Source organism: Neovison vison, chromosome 11 (genome assembly GCF_020171115.1).
Source record: "Neovison vison isolate M4711 chromosome 11, ASM_NN_V1, whole genome shotgun sequence".
In the NCBI taxonomy this organism is placed as follows: Eukaryota; Metazoa; Chordata; class Mammalia; order Carnivora; family Mustelidae; genus Neogale; species Neogale vison.
The window spans coordinates 95175657-95201668 of record NC_058101.1 but is presented as its reverse complement, the minus strand read 5'-3'; the positions used below and the strand labels follow the sequence as shown (position 1 = coordinate 95201668).

At 39.9% G+C, this 26012-nt stretch overlaps 1 protein-coding gene across 7 annotated transcripts in view; it reads left to right on the top strand.

Annotated features, from left to right (window-relative positions):
- The window catches only part of UGT8 (UDP glycosyltransferase 8), a 133248-nt gene that overhangs the window by 50372 nt on the left and 56864 nt on the right, over nt 1–26012 (top strand). For 5 of the 7 annotated variants that reach the window (XM_044224152.1, XM_044224150.1, XM_044224148.1 and 2 more), the window contains one exon: nt 24284–24359. The exons of the other annotated variants lie outside the window; for them this stretch is intronic. The gene's annotated coding sequence lies outside the window, so the exon portion shown is untranslated. The remainder of the gene's footprint in view (nt 1–24283; nt 24360–26012) is intronic. 7 annotated transcript variants of the gene reach the window in all.

The window sequence follows — 26012 nt, the reverse complement described above, 5'->3', positions numbered from 1 at the left end:
TGAATTATCTACAGAATGTCCAACTGGAGAGGAGTGTCCAATGGATCATTGCACAGAAGTTCTGAGTAGAGGAGTCTTGGCTGGATAAATAAGGTAGATAAATGGACAGACGGATAGGTAGGTAGAAAAGTGGATGGTTAGATGGAAGTGGATGGATAGATGGATTGGATGGATTGACAGCAGTTTTCAGTACATGGGTGGTTGGGGGTGGGGAAAAGAAGATATGCCTTCCAGGGCAAGTACAACGAGTAAGAGAGAAATAGAAGCCTAGGGAAATCCTAAAATCCTAACAATCCTGAAAATCCTAACAGTTTGGTGAGAAATAGGGAACAGTAAAGAATGGGAAGTACAGAATAAAAGGTGGCAGGAGAATGAGGATAGAAGAGCTTTTGAGTAGCCGAAGAAGGAAAGAAGTTCAAGAAGTAAGGTCAAGTACTAAAATGAGGGGTATCAGACAGTCCTGATTCTGCTCTTGCATAAACTCTGTGACCTTGAACTTAGGGTACTGTTGTCATCTACAAAGAGGATCAAAGTTCCTACACCAAGTGGCTACTTTGAGGATCAAGTGAGATCAAGTCTGGCATGCTCTGTGCCTGGAAGGTCATTGGTTTGTGCTCTGTAAACGCTAGCTGTCTTTTGTGAAAAGCAGAACTTCGATTTGGTGATTAGTTGGTCTGTGGAGACTATTGCTTTTGGCAGTACTTGCTGTCAGGATTCAAGGAGGGTGATTAAAGTTATATTTAATATGAAAACTTGATCAGATTTATAGCCTTTGGGGAGGAAGCCAGTAGAAGAGAGGCAACTGGAAAATTTGAAGGGAGCAGAGAGAGCATTGGAAGGCATTCCTTGAGGAGAGGGTGGAAATTGCAAGAGCTCTGGGGCTTTGTTGGGATCCTCAGGACAAGCCTCACTTTTCTACCAGCCTGGAGGGTTCTTATTCTTACTCCTTATTCTAAAGCAGGGAGGTTGTATTTTAAAAGCATTGATAATCAAATCAAATCATAGATGTTTTAAATGTTAAACCGTTTCTGGTATTGTAAGTGAGTTCTAGTTTCTTAGATAATCTAATAAGGGCATAGGTTAATCATTTTAAAAGAGTTGGAACACAAACAGCAAAAAGCAAGACAAACAATATTAAAACTGAACAAAATATTTAATAATTGATGATTCAGAAGGCACCTCCATATCATATGGGGTCTTAAAAGTCAACACTGTGGGAAGCAATTATTAACTTGTGTAATAAGAGAAGGACTGATTCATTAAGTGTTTTTAAAAAATTAAGTGTACCGTGGCATAATTTAAAAATACCTACCTTTTTTCCTTAGGATTTTCTCTATTTGGAGGAGGTAATGCTTTATATTAGAGATAAACATCTAAAATTAGATTTCTATTTTAATACGTATTTACATTTCTCACCCTATAATTCATGAGCATTTTGAAAAAAATGTTTGCATGTAGGAACTGGTTTGGGAACCAATCAATAGTTGAACATAATGCGTATTATTTACTAATTGGTTACAAGCCATATTAATGATTAATTGGTTATAAATGATACCGATTTTTCTTTTTTAGTGCAAATTAGTATGGATCTTTCAATACATACCTTTATTTGCCACATGTCATTTGTTTATACAGCACTTAGAGTATATGTAGTTTTAAAGTTTTTTTTTTTTTTTTTTTTTTTAATTTATTTGACAGAGAGAGGGATCACAAGTAGGCAGAGAGGCAGGCAGAGAGAGAGAGGAGGAAGCAGGCTCCCTGCTGAGCAGAGAGCCCCATGCGGGACTCGATCCCAGGATCCTGAGATCATGACCTGAGCCGGAGGCAGCAGCTTAACCCACTGAGCCACCCAGGCACCCCAGTTTTTAGAATTTCTAATAAACTTTTTTTGAAATAAAACGAAATTAAATGCTCATATTTTTAAGGTGAATCATTATATCTGTAGTTTTTATGTGTTCAGTGTGCATGGTTTTTCATCTCTGTGTTGATGTTCTTTTTTTTTTTTTTTTTTTTTTTAAGATTGTATTTATTTATCTGAGAGAGAGAGACAGTGAGAGAGAGCATGAGAGGGGAGAAGGTCAGAGAGCAAAGCAGACTCCCCATGGAGCTGGGAGCCTGATGTGGGACTCGATCCCTGGACTCCAGGATCACGCCCTGTGTTGATGTTCTTTATTTGAACTTCTCTAGACACACTTTTTGTTACTAGGACCTCTCTATTTTGAGCTTGAATTTTGGTACTTTTTGTCCACTTGGCGCTAATTCCCTCCCAGTAGTGTCTCATCTCATTCTTGCAAAGTGGGGTGGTCTGTGCATTTCCATATTGTATATTCACCAACTTGGTTTTAGACTAGATACTGTCCTGCTCAGCACTGCCTATGGAGATGACAAATGCCAAGTTGAAATTGACTTGGATGTGTGTGCCATCCTTAGGTCAGCATTTGGGGGTGTGGAGCCAAACAAAAACGGAACATTTGGATTTATGAATGGTGGTGCATCTAGGACAGCATAGGTCAGTTCCTACTTCTTGGCTGGAAATTTTACATAAGTATTAAAGCATTTGGAAAGAACGTGTGATTAGGAACATTTCGGAGAGACTGTGTATTTTGCTCTTAGTTTTGTGCTGTTTATCTGTATTGTTAATAATCAAAATAATCACTGTATTGATTATATTTGCCCTGGCTTGGTTGAGATAACAGAAGCACATCTGTAGGTATTGCCGTTCATTAAAAAAATTTACATTATAACCAATTTGGTAAATATTTGCTTGATTTTGGAATATTATTAATACAAACTTTGTGTGAAATTACTTTGAACTTTCCAATTCTGTTTTTTTAATTAATCCTCGAAATATTTTCAAGACAATGAGTCATATCTTTTTAGCTATAACATTGGCTATAACTAACTTTATTAAATAATAACTGTGGTGCTGATTTTCTTTCAGGTGAGACATTTCAGTTTAATACTATGTCTCCATGAATTAAAAAAAAAATTAAAAGGAAGTAGGATCAAGTGTTATAAATATGCTCTATTCTTTGTATGTTCCTGAAAAGTTGTATAAAATATCAGGTTTTATAAATCAGATAATATTTATAGAATGTAAATAAAGGTGATGGGTATACAGATGTTTGTTAATCTTTATAATACTTTTTCTGTATGTTTGAAATATTTTACAGTAAAAAAATATGGACAACTGTTCTAAACACACTACACCTATCAGTGTACCCAGAGACTTTGCTATTTAAAGCAATATCAAAGTAAATCTTTCCATAAAAAAATCCCCTTTCGATTAATCTGTTGGACAAATTCAAATTTTCCTAATCTACTTAAGTAAATACATGCCACCCCCACACCAGCCACAAACTTTGGCACACCTCTGTACCATATTTTGAACGTAGTTGCAGCCACCAGAATTTCCTAAACTTCTGAATTTAAGATAAAGGTTTAATGTGAGCCTCATCATAATATTCCTTATTCTAAAGAGGAGGCATCCAAAGAAGGACTTGTGTTTCTGTTTTCTGGTTTTGAACCAGGAGTGGAGTGAATGGTTCCAGAGCGTTGCTTTTCAGCTTTGAGAATGTTGCTCTAAGACTGAAGGGTCAGGGCGCGACCTGCAGGCCCTTGCCTGTGGGCTCTTGGGAAGAAAGGCCATTGTGCTTTTACATAGCTTTTGCATTTGTGCTTCTGTACCTGGTGTTCATTTGTACTCACCAGCCAATCAGGAAGAGCGGGGCTTAGAGGAAAACTAGTCAGACAGGTTTGCCCGTCTATTTTAATGGAGGGGGGGAGCACAGTGAAATTTGTGGATAAGGTCAAGGGTGAAACTATTTTAAGGAATATTAATGCTGATCACTAACTCTTATTTTCTCCAGGGTTTTGAAAATACTCTGGGGGCATTTGTGAGAATATATCTTCATGGAGCTTAGAGTGAGAGTAAAAGGAACTGAAAGAAGTGAATAAAACATAGGGAATTAGAACAACATGAACAGAGGGTAAGGAAAAACAATAGCGAGGGGGAGTAAAAATAAAAACAACAACAACAAAAAACGATAGGAAGAGGACCAGTGTTTCAGTGCCCCTTCTAGGCTTTGTGTAAGCTTTGGTCTGAGAATGAGTTTAATTAAAGCAAGTGAATACCTGTGGTCTTCAGTATCCAATATCGAGAATGCTCTACTGGGCCAGGGCTGAGGCTTCCAAGGAATATTCCTGGGAAGATGTTGTAGATAGCCATCTCTTAACACTGACTTTATCTTGGAAGTACATCGTTCCCTTGAACAACAAGAAAATGTTATATTCGTGCAGCCTTTTTGTGGCTTGTAAATCTCTCACTCATGCACTCTTATCGTGTGATTCTCATTCCACCCCTGCGCGCTGTCCAGTAGGGACTTCAGTAACTTCTGGAGGTCGCTAGCACGGTCTGTGAGGATTTGGTGTTGGAACACAGCCTTCTTTCCTAGACGGGGCCCTGGAGCTACAGCTCACCACCTGCTGAGACCTGGGCCTCCTTGAAATGACCATTGTTGAGTAAGTCTTTCTTCAGTTCTCACCAGAGAGGCTTTACCCACTCATTGAAGATTTTCTTCCCCTTGACCCTCTGGGCTGGTTAGCTATTTGTGCGCAGGCATTGAGGTTTTATTTATAAATAGATGATGCAGATTTGCAAGGCTAACTCTGGTCTTTCTCTCTTTGTAGAGTCTTAACCGATAATTACGTGTATTTAGTTTTTTATTTTGTATTTATATCTGAACAGAAGCACACCTCATGTCATAAAACAGCAGTTGGAGAAACAAACGATGACACACCTTAGGAAGATCTGACTTAGGAGGCATTTGAATTGCTCCCTTTCTCCTCACCCCCAGATAAGACATTTTACACCAGTTAATTCAAAGCACCAGTCAAAGGCAGAGCCCTTTTCTCCCTCCTCTGTGTTTAATTTCCTCCTTCGGTAGTTGGCAAAATTCTCTGGTTGCAAATGTCTCCTCTTCTGTCTCCTTCTGGGCAGGACAGTAGGAGTGGGCATAGGAGGAAGAGCGCATTTTGAGGAATCTCTCCAGCCAGACTGAAAAGAAAATAAGCAGTTTGGTAAGGCTATTTATAAGAAATGATGCCTGACTCTTCCCACTTGCCTGTTTAAATTTTTTTTTCTAATATTTTATTTATGTATTTGACACAGAGAGAGAGAGAGGTCACTGCTTGTGATTGGCAGAGAAGCAGGCAGAGGGGGAGGAGGGAGAAGGCTCCCTGCTGAGCAGAGAACCCCATGTGGGGCTTGATCCCAGGACCCCGGGATCATGACCCAAGCCTAAGGCAGAGGCTCAACCCACTGAGCCACCCAGGCGCCCTTAAATTTTTTTTTTTTTAAATTCTTGAGAGCACTGGGAGGTAACTATGTTATTTTGATCTGTTAGACTTTAGCATATGCTTAGGAATATCATTTTTGTTAAAATTTCATAACTGTGCAAAATACACAGACACGTTCCTCTGGCTGTCCTGCTCCTTCCTTTTGCTGGTCCACTCTCTTTCCTCCTACCTCTGGTGGCCTTTCTGAAGATCAAGTCCCTGCCTTTTGTGGGGAATTCAGGAGAGGGATCCTAGTGATTGGGTAAAATTGGTGGGAGGGATGCAGGGGAATGTGTAAGGGGGTGGTCCAGAGGGTATCACTAACAAACGAGCTGGTCATTTTATCCAAATGACCCTGCATAGTACTTGTTCAGCCTGTATAAGGACCTTAATTGCTTTATGCTTTCTCATCATTATTTTTACTAGTAAAAATACTTCAGCTTACAGTTTTGATACTCCTTAAATGCATTCCTCTTCCTACTTACACTTCTCTGCCCTAAAGTTCATGGCAGGGGAGACATTTTGAACCAGACATGTTGATTCCTGGAGTTCTGTATAGTGAGCATCTGTAACGTTACACGAATTAATTCAGCCATTCATTGAACAAGCAGCCTATTAAATGACAGAACTCTTCTGCCTTAGAGCCATAAATACATGGCGATTCTTAAAAGTCTAATAAAAAACGTACACGTTGCATGTATAAAGGTTTAAGAAGGTCATTTTTAAGGCTTTTCAGAAACTGCTTTTGATTTGCATATCTTAGAATTTAAGGAGTTGATCTGTTATCTGACACAGGGCAGTGGCCACTTTGGAGAGTCTATATGGTAGAGGTACGAGAGAAAGTAGATTGGGACCCAGGAAACCCAAGTGCTGTGTCCCACTCTGCCAGCAAGTAACTACAGACTTAGCCAGGTGATGCCAGGCAACAGCCCCCCTGGAAAGCTTGTACCTTTCTTTACAAATAAGAGGATTTGGACTCTGTCATCTCTAGTCTTGAAATTGGGCCTTTGACATTTTTTAAATTAAAAACATCTTTTAACAATATTTGGTATCGTTTCATAATAAATGTATTAAGTACCAGTATCAAGTATATTTATGTTTCCAAGACTAATAGCAATGGCAGTGCTATACAAAAGACTTCTCTGACTTGCTTCATTATGCTGAATACCATTTGTAATTCCAGATGAATTATATTTTCAGGTAAAATTATATTTTCACCTGTTAGTAGGGAAACATCAGAGCAATGCATTCAGTCTTTCTACGGGACCTACCAAAATCTTCCTTTTCTGGGGAAAATGTAACTTTGCTCCTTCATCTAATACCCCATAATAACCTTGTGTTAGTGGTTATGCAGGTATTTTAGAAGACAGCATTGGGAAAGTTTGTTGTTTGTTCATGTGAACAGGGAAACGTCCAGAAGTTTGTTTTTTGTTTTGATTTGTTTTTGGTTATGTTTACGCAGATGTCTTCTGTTCTAAAACGTGTTTAAGACCTCACTTGGCAATTTTTTTTTGTGTGTGTGACTCTTAATAATGTTAATGTAGATAATTGTTAAAAATCCATTTAAACTAAGGATAGTAACGAAAGGATTGTTTTATTAATACAAGAGAAGCAATCTTGTGATATTTTGGGGTCCTTGTACATTTCTGCAACCTTAAGAATGTCATGTAATGATATTTTGAAAAGCTGTTTCCTGGGGCATCCGTTTGGCCCCGTCTGTAGAACATGTGACTCTTGATCTCAGGGTTGTGAGTTCGAGCCCCACTTAGTGGATGTAGAGATTATTTCAAAAAATTATAATAAAACCTTAAAAAGAAAGCTGTTTCCCCACATGTGAATTCGTCTTGTTTTGGGAGAAGGTGAAAATTTGATCTGGATCTCCTCCACATTCACTGTGGTATTCCATGATTTAGAATCCCAATAAAAGGGACGCCTGGGTGGCTCAGTTGGTTGGACGACTGCCTTAGGCTCAGGGCGTGATCCTGGAGTCCCGGGATCGAGTCCCACATCGGGCTCCCAGCTCCATGGGGAGTCTGCTTCGCTCTCTGACCTTCTCCTCGCTCATGCTCTCTCTCACTGTCTCTCTCTCTCAAATAAATAAATAAAATTATAAAAAAAAAAAAAAGAATCCCAGTAAAAGAGAACTATAAAAAGTCCTCATGAAACATTTTAAAACATTAACTGAACATCAGTTTTCTTTTAAGAAAGCATATACCTATAAGACCTTAAAGTCTCAAGCAGTCTCATTTATGAAACTTTTTTCATTCACTTAAAGATGAGATCAGAATAAAAACAAAGAATTTCCTTATTGTTTGTTGAATGTGATCACATGATACAGTTGCATGGAGATAACTGTACCAGGCTGGTCTCGAGATGAAAAGAAACCCACACTTGGGGCTGCCTGGGTGCCTCAGTGGGTTAAGCCGCTGCCTTCGGCTCAGGTCATGATCTCAGAGTCCTGGGATCGAGTCCCGTATCGGGCTCTCTGCTCAGCAGGGAGCCTGCTTCCTCCTCTCTCTCTCTCTGCCTACTTGTGATCTCTCTCTCTGTCGAATAAATGGATAGAATCTTTAAAAAAAAAAAAGAAAAGAAAAGAAACCCACACTTATTCCTGTGTGATGTGATGATGTTTATGTATATATATATCATATGTATTTTAAAACTGGGTATGTGATAGGGGTGACTGGGTGGCTCAGTCAGTTAAGCATCTGCCGTGGACTCAGGTCCTGATCCCAGGGTCCTGGGATTGAGCCCCATATCCAGCTCAGTGGGGAGCCTGCTTCACCCTCTCCTCCCCTCCCCACTTATACTTTCAAATAAATAAACAAGTAAATAAAATCTTTTTAAAAAACCCTGGGTATGTGATAAAGATAATGCCACTGTTTTCTTTATTAAAAAAAAGACAATTGCATTTTTTAAAATTGCAAGCTTTTAGCTCAATGTGTGATTCTGGAAATGGGGCCTGAACCAGCAGCATCAGCATCACCTGGAAGTTTGTTAAAAATGAAGATATCGGGGCCCAGCCAGATCTCTAGAATTTGAAATTGGGAGGACACCGCTGAAAGTCTTCGTTTTAACTAGCTCTCTGGGTGGTTTTGATGCAGGCTGAAGTTGTAAAACCACTGATCTCTGATACTAAATGAAATCAGTTCAGTTTTTCCATGTGATGAAAGCATTTCTGATCATTTTAGGGACAAAGAAATATTAGGTTTCGATTTCAAAATGCTCTCCTGTTAATACTTTCCTACATACACACTCTGCTCCTTCATTTATTAAATGAAACATTTTGTTTAAATAATGGGTTGGATTAGTCGTTTACTTTTGTGTGTTTTGCTATGATTTTGTGTAAATGCAGCCCAGTGGTTCTCAGTACTGTAATTACTTGGAGGGCATTATAAAAAAGCAAAAGAAAAAAAGTGCTGAGACCAAAGTCTTATCCCCAGAAATTCTGATTTAATTGATAAGCTAGGGGCTGGTAGGTTTCTCAGGCTTCTCTGGTTCTTAGAAGCATCCAGGTAATTGATTATAAGGTATCATCAGAGTTGAGAGCCACTGGAATGTAGCCATATGTTCAAAGATCAGCTCACCTACCATGTAACAGTCCCTTAAAAAATGATATAAGTAAATTAGGTCCTTCCATTATTTTAAGCAAATTATCTTTTGTGTATGTGCAATTAGAAAATAATTTATTTTCCAGTAGGTTATGGTATTATTGACTGGGTGACCATGTTATTAAATAGATTTTATTTGTTCTTCATTCTATTTCTTGGCTTTACCCTGGATCCTCACTTACCAAAGGGCAGTCCGTGTCCCTGCCCTCTCCCGTTTCACCAGAGAGCTTAGAAGGAAATGATCCCGGGCCACACACTAGCTGTACTGAGTCAGAATTCGCATTTTAATAGTATCCCTATGAAATTTGCCTTCACATTAAAAATTCTTGATAACATAAAAATTGGTGAGTTTCCTTTTTCTCCATTTTTTTTCCCTTAGTGTCTATTTATCTGGTCTTGACTACTTTTATTAACCAAATCATATCAGTCTCATTAAACCTATTTTTAAGTCCACTTTTTTCAGTAAGTTTTTTAATTGTAAGGAATCTCTAAGATCATCTAATGTCATACCTTACCTGGCAGGAGAAGGAAATGAGGCACGGAAAAATTAAACGACTTGGCCCAAATTACAAAAGCTGTTGCTAGGGGAATCCATAGATGCATGCCATATATATTTTTATTTTTTCTTGCATTATTGAGACTTCATTATAGGGTCACTTAAAATGATACTATTTTCATAATGTAAACAACTTGAAATGTGAGCTTCCTGAAATGACAGACTTAGGTTAACCAAGTATGACCTATACCCTCAAAAAACAAAACTTTAAATACACAATGACATTTATTTAGATTACCTGTCTAATGTGACACTGGTTAATACTTGACTAATACACCTATATTTCAAATTACATTATAATTTGTGGGGTTAAGTGGTAATGAGAAGGTTGGATGTGTAATATACTGAAAATTGAAAGGTACCATCATGTCCTTATAAATCACTCAGACTGTACTCATGTGTTCCCAAGATCGTATAGGTACTTCATAACAGAATATTAAAAACATATACTTTGGGATTGCTTGCTTGTTTATTCTGAGTTGCTCCGGATCTTGAGTGGGTGTTACGCTTTCTGAGTACCCAGCACAACTGAGCTTTAATTCTGGTCTTTCTATTTCAGATGCACATGCCCTTTGAATCACTTGTGTTTCTCTTGATGCACATAGGATTGAATATTAGATCCTTGTCTTTCAGTCTGGTGGCTGAATTGCATCAGTATCTCCAGATGCTTATTAGAAATGCAGATTTTGGGGTTTTTCCCCCCAGACTTCCTAATAGCCTGTGTGATGAAGAAACCCCAGAATCCACATTTTTTAGTAAGCACCACAGGTGATTTTTCTGGACACGAATATTTGAGGACTATTTCATTAGATAATTAAATTTGTGTGTTTAATATACCATATTTAATCACTAGTATTGAGTAGTAATTTGATACCTATTCTATGCAAGGTACTGAGTGGCATTGTCTGTTGGTATCATCTGTTGTTCCTTCCTCTCTTTTGCTTGTTTGTATCTTCCCTTCCCACCTGATGATGCCGGAGAAGTGCCCAGGAGGGCCTGGGCCAGCTTCCACTGATAAGGGAATAGCATTGGGTTTCTCACGACAGCTTTACCATCTGTACTAGATGCCCGACAAGATACTGGTCGTGTAGAAAAGTGGTTAAGTGCAGCTAACTTGGAATGCTTTAAGAACAACAAAGGGCAGCAGAAACATTCTTTATAATCTCTCCTTCACAAGGAGGTTTTTCGTGTGCCCCTCGGCACACATCTAAGTCTCAAGTGCAGAATTAACATTTTTGAATGGTATTGCTACTGGTTTATTCCTTTCAGTGTTTCGTGTGTATAAAGAAAAATCTGCCTGTGTGGTACCTTTAGAAATTTATGTTGGTCTCATTTTTCTTTAAGGTGACATGGTGGTGTCAGGAATGTGGTATTAACAGTAGAATATTTTCTGTTGTGCCTTTTGATTTTGTTACTAGACACAAAAGCAATATTTAAAAAAAAAAGCAAAAATGACTGTGCTAAAAATTTTGACTGAAAGCTTTTGACAAGCTTTGGATGAATTTATTGACTAATTTTTTAAGTCTGTGAAATGGAACCCAGGTTTTTCCTTTGCATTTAGCATATAGTGGTTGTACTTCTGTAGTTACATCATACACTTCCATACAAATAGGTAGTTAACTGTGAGTTCCCGTGAGTGACCCAAAACCATGAATGTGGGGAAGTGGTTGACCTTGCCAGCCTCCCATCTCCAGTCAGGGTGTCCCATTTCATAACGTGATTTTAGGGGACTCCTTCCTCTCTGTAGTTCAGTTGCAAGAAGACAGCCGTGGTTAAATTCAGAGCATGAGCTATTGCCTGCCTATGAAACTATTGACCAATTCTCTAGCAATAAAGCAGAGTTTCCTCCCAGTTTATCCATAGTTACAACTTTTTTTTTTCAGCTTGGTTTTCTTCTTTGCGTTGTGGGATAAAAGTGGGTTATGTGGTTGAGGATGTGAACCTCTGCAGTATACAAATGCTGGTTCTCACTCAGGTTCTCAGTCTTCCTGTCTGTGAAATGGGAACAACTCTTTTTCCTTGGTGTAGGGTCTTTATAACATGAGGTCCTGCTCATTAAGCCTATAGGGCAGGGAAGGCACACAGTGCATAGTACAGCTCTTTTTAAGATCTGCTGTTTATTGATAGTTTTATGTGAGGATGCAAGGCCCCAGCTCGAGGGTGACCAGCTTGTTCCGGTTTGCCGAGATAAGAACCCTGGAAGGTCCACATCCTGGAAATCCCCTCAGGTCTGGGCAAGGCAGGATGGCGACTCACCCCAATGCTGGACACAGAGACTCAAGATAGCAGTGGCTTTGAAAAAAGTAGGAGAGTTGCTTCACGGAGAAGGGTCCTCATGGGTCTGAGCAAGGCAGGGCTGATACCGGCTTCTATCTTGTCACACCAGTATCTTTGTTGTTCCAACTTTATACTTCTGCCTGTGTGGTACAGGATGTTAATCATTACCATGTTCTTCTTCCAGCTGCCAGGAAGGTGGAAGGTAAAAAGTGAAACCTCTGAAGGCATAAATTAGAGATTGCCGGTACCGCTTCTGCTTCTGTTCCATGTCCATTCACTAGAACTTACTTAGGGGGCTCAAACTAGCTCTTAGCGAGGCTGGGAAGTGGCTTTGATCTTCCTGGCGGTGAGTCAAGGGAAAGCAGAGGATTCCCTTACTAGAAAAAAGGAGAAAAATATATGCCGCTGCTGTCTCTGCTGGGCCTATAATGGCATCCAACAAACTCCAGCTTCTTCTCCCATTCTTTTGTTATTTAATGTAATGGTCATTTATACAGCGAATGTGTAAGAAGTTAAAAATAAGATGCAGAAAGATCCCTAAATTTAGGAAGGGCTGAAATGCAGTCTATACTCTGCTACTTTTCTTCCTCCAACTGCAATACTCATTACCTTAGAAATTTTTTCTGTAACTGAGATGTGTAACTGACTTTAGCGCCTCAGGCAAAAGCTTTTGATTGAGAATTTTGTTGAGAAGTAAGGCAGTTGATAAAATTGCATTTCATTCATTGAAGATTAAAGAAAACAATGGGTCTGTTATGGTAATGCCTTTGGTCCAGCCACATATCCTGGTTCAAAATCACAGTTATAGTTAATTCATTCAGTAAATATTTATTGAGCACTTACTACAAGGTTAGCAAAGGGAATGAAATAGTTACCTACTTTGGCTAAAATCTCCAACCTTTTGGGACTTAAATTGTGCTAGAGGATACAGAAATTGGATTTTTTTGTTTTGTGTTTTCAAATGAAGTAAAATTAACATTCAGTGTGGTATTAGTTTTAGGTGTATAATAGTGATTGGATAATTCTACACATTACTCAGTGTGCGCAATGTTATTACGGTATTATTGACTATATTCCCTGTGTCCTACATTTCAGCTCCGTGACCTAGAAGTTTGTCCCTCTTAAACCCTTTTATCTATTTCATCCCCCCGCTTTGACCACCACCAGTTGTATTTAAAGTCTGTTTTTTGTTTGTTCATTTGTTTTGTTTTTTAGATTCCTTAAATAAGTGAAATTCTATGGTGTATGTCTTTCTCTGACTTGTTTCACTTAGCATAATTCCTCTAGGTCCATCCATGTTGTTGCAAATGGCAAGATCTCATTCCTTTCTATGGCTGAGTAGGACCTCATGCATATACAACACTTCTTCATCTGGTTGTCTATCGAGGGACACTTTGGTGGCTTCCATAACTTGGCTTTTGTAGATAATGCTGGCAGTAAACATAGGGGTGTACATGTCTTTTCAAATTTGTGTTTTCATTTTCTCTGGATAAATACCCGGTCATGAAATAATTGGATCCTATAATATTAATATTTTTAATTTTTTGAGGAATCTGTACTGTTTCCCACAGTGCATTGCACTGATTTACATTTCCATCAACAGGGCACAAGGTTCCCTTTTTCTCCAGATCCTCACCAACACTTGTTATCTTTTTGTCTTTTTGCTACTACATTCTTAATGGTGTGAGGGGATATCCTGCTGTGATTTTAATTTGCATTTCCTTGATGAGTCCTGATGTGGAGCATCTTTTTGTGGGTCTGTTGGTCATCTTTATATCTTTATATCTTATATCTTATATATCTTATATATATCTTATATCTTATATCTTTGGAAAAATGTCTATTCAGGTCCTTTGCCTATTTTTTAATCAGATTTTTTTGTTTTTTGTTTTTGTTTTTTTTTTGGTGTTGAGTTGTAGAAGTTCTTTGGCTCTTTTGGATACTAACCCCTTATTGGACATATCATTTGCAAATATCTTCTCAGATTCCCTGGGTTGCCTTCTCATTTTGTTGACGGTTTTCTTTGCTGTGCAAAAGCTTTTCACTTTCATGTAGTTCTGGTAGTTCATTTTTTGCTTTTGTTTCCCTTGCCTGAGGAGACCTGTCTAGAAAAATGTTGCTAAGGCTGATTTCCAAGGGATTACTGTCCATATTTTCTTTTAGGAGTTTTATGGTTTCAGATCTCACATTTGGGTCTTTAGTTCATTTTGAGTTTATTTTTGTGGTTGGTATAAGAAAGTGTTATGGAACCTGGACTGGATCCTGACGGAAGAACCAAGTGGCACTGGGAGACTTTGGAGGATTGGAGGTTTATTTAACATGGGTGGGCTCAGAGAAGGTTGTTCTGCAAAGGTCTGAGCCCCGAGCACAAGCAGGGAGGGGGATTTATACCCTTTTTCTTCTGCATACTTGGTACTTCTGTCACGTGCGGAAAACAGGGTAGGAAAGGGGAACCCGGGAGGGCTTCAAGACCGGGACTGGAATTCCCTTGCTGGTTTGGTCAGCCATCTTCGAGTACAGTTTTTTTCCCTATCATTCCCCTCTTTGATGCCCCTTTAAATACCTAGTTTAGAGGGCATCATTATCATCTATTATGATGGCCCTGAAAGGCTAGTATCTGGGGCGCAGCTCACGTGGTAACAGTGTTTTCTATGAACTTAGCAATCCATCTTAATGTTCCTAAGGCTGTCCAACAAGCAGTAATAATAACAAGTTTCTGGGAGAAAGTCCAGTCAGAAGGGGCAGTAGGGTTAAGTCCAACAACTGAGGTGAGGGATATTGTGCCGACAATAGTCTGGGACCATGGTGAACAGATGTCCATCAGTCGGTGGGGTCTCACTGAAGGTGGAGCTGGAACCGGTCCATAGGGTCTGGTTGGGCTTTCCACTGGTGTGATTCATCCAACTGGTGACAGCTGCCTTTACTCTAAAGCAGTGAATCCATTGGGTGACACCCAAGACCTTGAGAGCAGTAGGGGTGGTTAGAACAGCAGGGTTGGGGGGGCCCTGTCCACCATGGTTTGAGGGGGTCCTTTCTAATGCTTCTCAGGAGATGTGCCTTAGAGTTTTTCCCAGGGCTTGGAGATGTTGGGACACTTATAAGTTTCCAATCTGTTCGAGGTTTCCTCTAAGCCTACTTACTATGGGGGGTGGCCTGCCATAGAGCTTTTGAGGTGAATTATATCTGTGGCAATCCTTTAAATCCAGTTGACTAGAATAAACAGGATCAAGGACCTCCAACAGTTAAGTTCTACAAAAGTATGACATTCAGGTCCAGGCATAAGGATAGTTGGATTTAAAGTTTGACAGGTTTTAGGTATTATTTCAGGCATATCTACCAGTGTACCTGGTATTACATAAGTTGGCCTCCATCATCCATTGGTGGCATTTGGTTTCTAAGACACTCTGGACCTGATGTGAAGTCATTATAGTCAGGGACTGTTGTCCCTAGTGAGCTTTGAGGCTCACTAAGAGCATTTACCAAGAGCATTATTGTATGCTTAGCTAAAGCCTTTGTTTGCTATTGCACCTCAGTAGAGGTGGCTTCTAGGATAAATATAACTGGAAAATAACACTAAGAAGACCTCTTTGTTTGAGGTAAAGAGTTAACATACTAATTATAAAGGATCACTGGCAAGTGGGAGAAAACTTGTCTCAGGAGATGCCAAGTGAATAACCCAATCCAGTCATAAAGAAAGTGGTGTCATCCATTATCTCCACAAATCCATAGTCACTCCACATAGTCTGCCCTCTGGAGTGGGGTATGCTCTGGCTTTTAGGGAATGATTTCGTTATCCCAGCCACATAGGACTGGTCAAGGTGATAAGTTATACAATTGTTGGGGAATCAGTCCCATTTTCCAGTTGTTTAATCGTGTGCCATGGGGTCCTGTTATTATTAGCCCCACAGAATAAAAACAAGAAGATTGTCTAAACGAGCTATTGTGCAGCATCTCTGAAGTTTACTTTAAGTTGTCTAGCTTAGGTAAACAAAAAACACTTAAAGACAATCAAATCTAGAATTTACATCCACAAAGGTGGATTATTTAAACGTATTTTTTCTCTCTAAAGTAACCCTCATTTCCAGAGATAGTCAAATCAGGACTAACTTACTTGAGAAACAAGTCCAGTTCGAACAAACCTGCTAACTATTTACATAAACTCAGCAAGAACAGTGAGTGATCATAGAGATCTTTCAGAATCTGCTTTGCTGGAGCTTTATAAGGAATCTCTAGTTTGAACTTCTGGTAGCCTCTCCAGGGCAGAAGCCAAGCCATGCACTTGCTATCAGACATGCCTGCAAGACCTCTAAGATTCGGGCAGATTCCTCTTCATGAGGTGCCCAGAGTATCCTGAGGTTCCTGCCCCTGCCAAGGAGTGACATTCTTTACTCACCCGGTGAGGTTTCTGGGACCTCTATAAGTAAGGTATCAGGCCAACAGTTCCAAGGGTCTTTATGGCTCTAGGTTTCATAAAGTCAGCCTTAGCTCCTTAAAGCTGTCTGGTCATATCTGAGTCTATGCATGTCTTCCTCAAATAATGATATCCCAGTGAAACAAAGCCTTGATAAAATAACCAGTGTTTCCAATGGTGTCCTGTTACAAGGAGAACAGATTCTTACTGAACTTATACAAATGACTAGGATTGCCATAGAAGAAGGTATACTTAATGAGACCTTTTGAGTTTCAGAGGGTTCAGATAGAGAGAAAAGTTGAATGCTTTAATTTGCTTACAAATGATTTTTTTTTTAAAGATTTTATTTATTTATTTGACAGACAGAGATCACAAATAGGCAGAGAGAGAGAGGGAAGCAGGCTCCCTGCTGAGCAGAGAGCTTGATGCGGGGCTGGATCCCAGGACCCTGGGATCATGACCTGAGCTGAAGGCAGAGGCTTTAACCCACTGAGCCACCCAGGCGCCCCACAAATGATTATTTTATTATGTTTCTGTATGTGATAGAAATCTTAGTTTCCTTAATTAGGAAGAGTAAACATTAAGGAACCAGCAATGTTTTTCAAACAAGGATCACAAAGCTATAATCATTTTTTTAGTTCATTTAGTCCCATGTTACTGATTCTTGTTCAGTCTGAATGCAGCTTCTTAGTTCTGGAAGTTCTTACTCATTTCAGTTTTAGGCTTTTTAATATACTGAATATCTGTATCTGTCCTTTATATGAATCTCTTTGAAGAACTAAGTCACTTTACAAGAGAATTAGGACAATTATAAATGACCTCAGGATAGACGTGGTTACTGATCTGATGGGCGAGTTCACTATGATACGATTGATGAGGAAACTCAGTTATTCTGTGATACGTAACGCTTCAGTAGCCAGAACCAGATCGTTACAGACCAAACAAGCAAGCCTAATTAGTCAGCAAAAGTTTGTTCATGATTTAAATCTTGGGGAAGTTTGTTAAAATCTTAAAAAGTTTTAAAACACATGCCTACATAGGATTGGGGATGTTGAAGACCTGATAAAGGCAAGACATAGAAACTGTTTTTTTTAAGCAGACAGAGAGAAAACAACTATTTGCATTTTCTTATTAAGAGCAGACCAACAATTGAGAATACTGTCTTTTTGAACAGAGACAAAACCAACTTTCTATACCAGTGTCTTTTAAAAATTCATTTCAACCTTAGTCCATCCTGACCACACCTAAAATTTATTTCCAAAGATTTCCCATCAGAAACCTTCTACAACTTCCCTTTGCATTCAGGTTTTGTCCCAAGCCATTTCTTTCCAAACAACTGTCTCATTTAAGACAAAATTACCTTCTTTTACCTTCAGCAAAATGCATTGCCATTCTTTATCTTTCTTGCATATCTCCTACTTTTCCACATACAGAGTTGATTCCCTTATTTCTATCAGTTAAGAGTTAGCAGAATTTTGCACTCTTTAGAAACCTTAATCTCCAGTGACGACTAAGGAGTAGCCAATTGTGAACTGTTACAGCAGAATTCTTGAATGGCAAATTTGTGAAATCAAATTTGTGTTAAGCACAAAACATGTTTACCAACAGATTTAAATATTTAAATATTTAAATATTCTTAGTTCTTTGCAGTAAGTCAAAAGCACAGACCTGTGTCCTACAATCAGTGCTTTAGCACTTTATCCCATTTGGAAAGGACCTAGATGTCCAACAAATTTAATTCCATCTGTCATCTAACCAAAACTTTATAAAGTTTCAGGTTACCAAAGACTTTGAAAGCTACTTTAACAATTACCCATGAAAACTTTGATGAGATAATTAACCATTTTAGTCATCTTTTTACAAACAACTCAACAGAGATAACATGAGGTTATTTGACCTTTGGTAAACCTTGATAGAATAAGTTTCCTGTTTACCACCGATAACTTAAAAGACACATCTTTCTTAACTAAACCAACAAACTTAGTTTAAATGCTGAATTATGTTCCACCTGGATCTTCCCCATGGTCAGTTTTTACCTGAGACACATGGAGAAATCTGGAGTGGATGGTGGTTAGGTCCTTGTGGGTGCTTTTCTTGCTCCTTGACAGTGAAGAGAGGGACCATGGTGCCTGAGGCACTGAGGATGGTCCAGAAACCAGTAATGCAGGCCACACCCAAAATGCTGCAGAAACAGGAAAAGGGGGATGGGGAGACAGAGAGTGCTTCCAGAGGGCAGAGAAAAGGTTCCCGGTTTAGGAGATCATCATCAGCTCCAGACAAGCAGATGCCATGTTTTCCAGCCGACAAGCGGGGATAGGTAGTCCCTGTCAGGCCAGATAAGACAGGGAATTTCCCGGAAACAAAGGGCGTTTCAGTAGCTGCTTGGGAATATTCCTTAAAGTCCTTGCCCTGAAGGACACCGGGGATCATGACCTGAGCGGAAGGCAGACACTTAACCGACTGAGCCACCCATGCACCTCCCCCACTTTCTCTTAAAGGTAAATATGAGAGCTCTTGTTATTTTACATCCTGTTTCTGTTGGGATCAAGTTTCCCATGGGCTGTCAGAGCTGCTAAATTGAGTATCTCCCCACACATGCCACTTACAAGAAGCAGGAGCACTGTCTCCTGCAGCTCAGCTTTAGGCCCTGGGTCAGAGGACTGTGGTCCCCACACTTTCTGATAGGTTCATCCTTGTCTAGAGCTCATCTGCGTTGCCTCCCCTGATGCTCCCCAGGCAAGGCCTCCCTGACAGGCTTTGCTTCCTTAGCCTTTGGGCTCTTTTACTTCTGTTACAAATGTCCTATTTTGGTCCTTCCTATTAGCACAGAATCAGACCCATGGGGGCAGAGTTTGGGCTACCTGAAGGGAGGAATCAATATATGGGAATTGAATCAGGGTGTCTGGGAGTCCCGACTATAATTTTGTAAATGACCTGGACAGTGGGTAGGTCTTAGGGCCAGTCGACCCCAAAGGTGGCCCATTCCATTTCACATAATGTGCCTAATTTTCCAGATGTTTTGATCCCATTGTCTCCCGAGAATCTCTTCTTAAAATTTTGAGCATACAATCTAAAGACTGTAGGTTTCGTAAAATTTTGAGCATACAGTCTAAGGACTGTAGGAAGGTAAAGAGCTTCCTCCCATGAGGAGCAGGGGGGCTCTCTTGGCCAGGCTGTGTGTTCCCTCCCTGTGCCATTGGTGTAAAGACAAAGGGTGGTTGTCCCTCCAAAGGAGAGCCCAGTCAGATGCCCACCTATCCGCCCTCTGGAGGAGAACTGAGTGCCTCTTAGCCTTAGTGAGTTTGTATAAATCCCAGACTGGCACCCCAAAGACCCTATGAGGTCACCATGGAAGCAGGTTAGGGCCCGCTCAGACTCTGCAGGCTTCTGGGACACTAAGGGTGTCCACCCAGGGAGAACAGAATCAGTCCGCCTGACAAGCCAGGTCAAACAGCACATTCCCACTGAAGTTATTATAGTTCCTCCCCCCACCAACTCCAGGAGGCCCTGACCTGTAGAATTCCTTTAGGAAATTCCTTCCTGTCCCCTCTTCTGGGGGTTCCTGACCTGAGTGACCTCCTCCTCTCCCCTGGGGCCCTCTCCCCGTTTGAGACCTCTAAGAGGTCTCTGGGAAGTGATCAATTTCCCCTTCCACCCTCATGGGTGGACCTGACTGGGTCCTGGGGCCCCAGGCCTTACTGGAATCTGACAGTTGGGACCATGTTCTCACCTGCCAAGTCTCCTTTGAGTCTGGGACAGTGGGGTGGGCTGGCCTGAGGTGACCAGGTGGGAGACTGCCTAAAATTAGGCAGGGCGCGCCTTCTCCCTTAGGATCCCTCGTTCTGTCACTGCCCCACCATTGCCCCACATCGGTGGCAACAGTGGGTCAGCACGGTTGGGTTTCCCTCTCAGGGAACCAAATGTTACAGAACCTGGACTGGATCCTGACGGAAGAACCAAGTGGCACTGGGAGACTTTCCAGGATCGGAGGTTTATATAACACTGGTGGGCTCAGAGGAGGTTGTTCTCCAAAGGTCTGAGCACCCCCCTCCACCCTCCCCAACCCGTGCACAAGCAGGGAGGGTAATTTATACCCTTCTACTTCCGCATACTTGGTACAATTGGCACACGTGGGAAATGAGGTAGGAAAGAAGAACCCGGGAGGGCTTTGAGACAGGGACTGGAATCCCTTGCTGGTTTGGTTGGCCAGCTTAGAGTACAGTTGTCAAAAGATCTAGTTTTTCCCTGTGAAAAGGTCCAGTTTCATTCTTTTTCATGTGTCTGTTAAGTTTTCCCAATACCACTTATTTAAAGACTGTCTTTTTCCCATTGTGTGTTCTTGCCTCCTTTGTCTCAGGTTAATGGACCATGTAGGTGTAGCTAGCTTTATTTCCGGACTCTCTGTCCTGTTCTGTTGATCTATGTGTCTGTTTTTGTGCCGGTATCATAGTGTTTTGATCACTATGGCTTTGTAGTATATCTTGAAATCTGGATTGTGATACCTTCAGCTTTGTTCTTCTTTCTCAAGATTGCTTTGGCTATTTGGGTCTTTTGTGGTTCCATACAAATTTTAGGATTATTTGTTCTAGTTCTGTGAAAAATGCTGTTGGCATTTATTTAAAAGCACTAGTAATGATTCCTAATTAGTCTTTATTTCGATTAATTTGATTTTTTGTTTATTTTTCTTTTTACTGGATGGTATTTTCTTAGGCTTACTTATCAAAGGTGCTTTGAAGAGAGATGAAATTACAATAAACAGTATTTCATGTAGTACCAAGGCTGACCTCTGGTTGTCGTTATGATTGATATATTTTTTCATGTTGATACTCAATGCCAGGGAAACTTAAAAGTACTGAGCATTCTAGCTGTTCAGTTTACCAGACTACATAATCTGCTTTGATAACTAAATTATTCACTTCATTTTTCTAAATAGCTCAATTCACCACGTACAGACATGATTTTAAATTTCCCATTAGCCTTTATTTTATTTTTCCTTTAACGCAAAAACCCTTTGATCAATTCTTGTTTAAAATGATAGCCTTTTTTTTTTTTTTTAGTTTTTACTCAATACCAGTTAGTTAACATACAGTGTAATACTAGTTTCAGGTACACAATATAGTGATTCACCACTTCCATACATCACCCTGTGCTCATTGACAAATGCCCTCCTTAATCCCCATCCTCTAGGTCACCTCTCCTCCACTCACCCACCTCCCCTTAGGTAACCATCAGTTAGCTCTAGAGAGAACAGCTGAGTCTGTTTCTTGGTTGGTCTCCCTTAGCACCCCTGCCCCCACTTTGCTCCCGAATTGCTCAGCTGCTGGGCTGGTAGACTGTCAAAACTTACATTGTTTCCTGTAGTTTAGGCGCTTGCCATTTTTTGCTTATATAGTTCATCCTCACCTATGCTTCACAGCTCAGCATTATTCATGATCTAACCTCAAACAGCAAAAACCAGAGAAATGATTCTTTCATGTGGTGATTCTCTACTTTTTTTTTTTAATAAGTAGATGGAAATAGCATTTTAAAGTGAGGTTGCTAGAGGTCTAGTAAGGTAGGGGTTAGACTCTGGCATTTTAGACTCCTGTTTGAGAAAATGGGAAAATAAGGGGTTCATGAAATTTATTTTTTTATCTTTGAAAAATTATAGTATAGGGGCTCCTGGGTGGCTAAGTCTGGTAAGCTTTCCATCTCCTGCCTGTGGCTCATATTAAGCACAGAGTCTACTTAAGTCTTTCTCCTGCTCCCTCTGCCTCTCCCCCCCCAGCTTGCTCTTTCTCTCTCCCAAATAAATAAATAAATCTTAAAAAAAAAAATCTCAGTAGTATAGTGGGGTGTTCTGTTGTTGAATTTCAGCTGGAGTGAACCATTGAGGTTTAGGATCAGGAACAATATTACAGCTAATTTGTTTTTTTCTGGTATTGCAAGAGTTTGGCCTTAGAGGGATCACTTTTGCAAATGAGTGTTTTGGATAGGCAGCAGTCAAGTAAAATGCTGCTCTGATACCCTTGCTGAACTAATTTGCACTCAAATGTTGACTGGCTTCCTTGTGGTGAGAGGTGTGCACTCTTATTAAAATTGGCACTGTTTCTTGTCTTGCATGCAAGCAAAGAATTAGTTTTTTTTTTTTTAAATATTTTATTTATTTATTTGACAGACAGAGATCACAAGTAGGCAGAGAGGCAGGCAGAGAGAGAGAGGAGGAAGCAGGCTCCCCGCTGAGCAGAGAGCCTGATGGGGGCTCCATTCCAGAACCCTGGGATCATGACCTGAGCCGAAGGCAGAGGCTTTAACCCACTGAGCCACCCAGGCGCCCCGACAGTTTTTAATATAAAGAAGAAAGGGTGGGCTGATATGCAAAATGAAATTTTTTAAAAATATATTTTATTCATTCATCAGAGAGAGAGAGAGAGTGGAGGGAAGGGTAGAAGGAGAAGCATACTCCCTGCTGAGCAGGGAGCCTGAGGTGGGACACGATCCCAGGACCCCAGATCATCACCTGAGCCAAAGCAGATGCTTCAAGACTGTACCACCCAGGCACCCCCAAAGTGAAATTTGTTCAGAGTCTTTGAATTCTGAATTTTCTTCATTCTTTGGACGGTGGAATACAGTCAAGTAGCAGTAGCATCTCAACTAAGAGAGAATTTGGAGGAGAAAAGGGAACATTTGTGTATAGTGTTAGAAGTCCATTGAGATAAGTGTTGGGGAAAAGGGCATTTGTGTGACTATTATGAGGTATTTAGTGCTCTTAACAGTGAGTGTTTGGGCACAGTAGTGGTGGAAACAATGCCAGGCTGTAACCATTTGGGGAATAAGTGGATCCCAGCAAATAGCATTGGTATTTTAAGACATTTGACTCCAAGAAGAGAGCGGGAGTAAAGCTCCAGCTAAAGGAGCATGGGAATGGAATGAGTGTGTTATAAATATTAAATATTTTTGGTAGAAAACGTCAAAAACCTGGAAATACAAAAGTAGGAAGAGAAAACATACTTCTCAACTTGAAAATCCAAATGTATTACTGATAACAGTTTCTTACTTAGTTTGTGAGTCAATACAGTCCTTTTACGTATATAGGTTATATATATATAGACATATATATATAATTTTGTTTATGTTATGAGAATTTTTTCATGTTAAAAATGTTTAAAACATAGTTTTGATAGTTCTGTAATGCTCCATTGTAAAATACACCATGATGCAATTACTTTTTTTTTTTTTTTAAGATTTTATTTATTTATTTGACAGAGATCACAAGTAGGCAGAGAGGCAGGCAGAGAGAGAGGAGGAAGCAGGCTCCCTGCTGAGCAGAGAGCCCGATGCGGGACTCGATCCCAGGACCCTGAGACCATGACCCGAGCCGAAGGCAGCGGCCCAACCCACTGAGCCACCCAGGCGCCCCACCATGATGCAATTACTTAATCCTCTATTGCTGGATTCCTAGTGGTGTCCAGCTGTTTGCTGTTTGAAGCAAATACAGGAACATCTTTGTACGTGTGTGTTGGTATTTCTGATTTAGAGTAGTTAACATTTATACCAATTGACATTTTCACCGCCTGCCTAAAACTATTACCATTAAAAATGATGTCCCTGCTAATTTTATAAAAAAAAAAAAAAAATCGAGTTTGTTTTGCTCATTCAGCGAACTTAAGCTCCTTGCCTGTACCTTGGAGGTTGGGTTCTAACTGTGCGGACGAAGCCCCGCTTTCGCTAGGACGCACCCGGGAGGAGCTGGCATCACCTCCCGCAAGCCAGCATTAGGAGGCTTTTACTCCGCGAGTTCTCAGGTCCGATCACTCTACAGGCACCTCACCTCTTTCTCTAGAGACCTGATGTGCGTTTTTACTTTGGGGAGCGAATGCAACTGGGAGTGAAGGGAAGATCTAACAGATGGGGAATCTGCTCTGGCTCCTCCTTACCTTTGATTTCTTGCTCCCCGCACTACTCCTGCTTCCGGGGCTGGTCCACTTCAGCTCTCCGCCATTCGGGAGGCACTTTTCACCTCTGCTCCAGGAGCCTCTTTGTGTTTTGGGTCATGACTTCCTCCACTCACTTTTATTCCTCAATAAGCTATTCTTCGCATTTGTTTTCTAGAGATTTGTCAAAAATCCATTGCACTGACTCTAGTCCAGCCTGCACCTTGTTTTCCTCAATACCAATTCTCAGAGAGGTAAGGTGTTCCTTTTATTCTGCTTTTTTGTCATTTCTGAAGAAGCTTTAGGAAGAAAGGAGTAGAAACATTTGGGTTCAGTCAGTCATCTTGGACTGGAAACCTCTGCCCAGATGTTTTAAACATTCCAAAAATATTTTACGATTATGTAGTCTAATAGTATCTGTAATAAGGGTTTCTTTCTTTGCTTTATGCTCAGATTGTTTTTGTTTTGTTTTGTTTTTTTCTCTTTCCAGAGATCATTTAAAGTTCAACACTTTTTTTGGCTCTATTAAAAAAAAATTAACACTATTCTGATTTGCTTTGGGGAAAGTTTAAGGTAAAAAATTCAGAGGTTTTTGTTTCTCAGATATAAAGCTAGATTTTAACACTCCATTTCAAAGAAGTTATTCCTCCCTTATCTACTTGTGCTCCCTTCATCTCATGTTATGTTCCTATTTATTCAAGGAATTGTTGTAGGCTACCTACTCTTAACCATTTATCTGAAGTAGGGTTCTTGGGCTAAATCCATAGGGTTTTAATTATTTTTTAAAAATATGCTTTAATATTTACCTTGCTGTCCCAATGCTTTGCTGTTTCTTTTCTAAGTGTATTCCCTCTTCTTGCATATTCTAATAAGTGAACATGGATAGAATATAGTCAAATTCCAAATAAAACCAATTATCTAGTAGGATGTCGTGGGGAAATTTTTTCAGTCTATTTAAAATACGGAAAGGATTGACTTTTTTCAAATAACATCTTTCACTAAAATAATAGAGTATTTCTCTACACTTAGTATTATTTCTATGTATATGTCTTTAGGGAAAGCCTTGCCATGCCTAGTATAGTAAACAAACATCCTGTTTAGCCCATTTTAAAGGTATTTTATGTACTTTTTTGTTATTGTAAATGAGGTACTTTCATCACGTATCATTAAAAACAATACTTACTCTTTTTATTAAGAGAAGAGTAACGCATGCCCATTGTAGAAAATGTTAAATTAAAATCCCTTCTAATTTATACTACTATATGCATCTTATAAGTAATATGCATTTAATTTTCTTCCCTGTCTTTTAGTGGATTTGGTAGTTCATTTTCTTTTTAGCACTAATATTCCATTCCAGCTTATCTATCCATTTACCTCCTAGAGAACATGTTGGTTGCTTCTCAGTTTTGGCAGTTATGATAAAGCTGCTGTGCACATTCACCTGTGCTGTGTGTACAGGTTTTTGTGTGCACAGAAGTTTCAGCTCTTTGGGGTAAATACCAAGGAACACAATTGCTGGCTCATATGTTAAGAGTATATTTAGTTTTGTAAGAAACCGCCAACCTGTCTTCCAAAGTGGCTGTACCATTTTACATTCTCAACAGCAACGAATGAGAGTTCCCGTTGCTCCATATTCTCTCTAGCGTTTGACATTGTCAGTGTTCTGGATTTTGGCCATTCTGACAGGTGTATAGTGGTCTCTCATAGAGGTTTTAATTTGCATTTCCCTCATGACACATGATGTGAAGCATCTTCTCACGTGCTCATTTGCCATCTGTATATTTTCTTTATGAGTTGTTTATTAAAGTCTTTGGCCATTTTAAAAATCAGCTTGGTTACTTTCTTATTGTTTAATTTTAAGAGTTCTTTGTATATTTTGGATGACAGTCCTTTAGCAGATGTGTCTT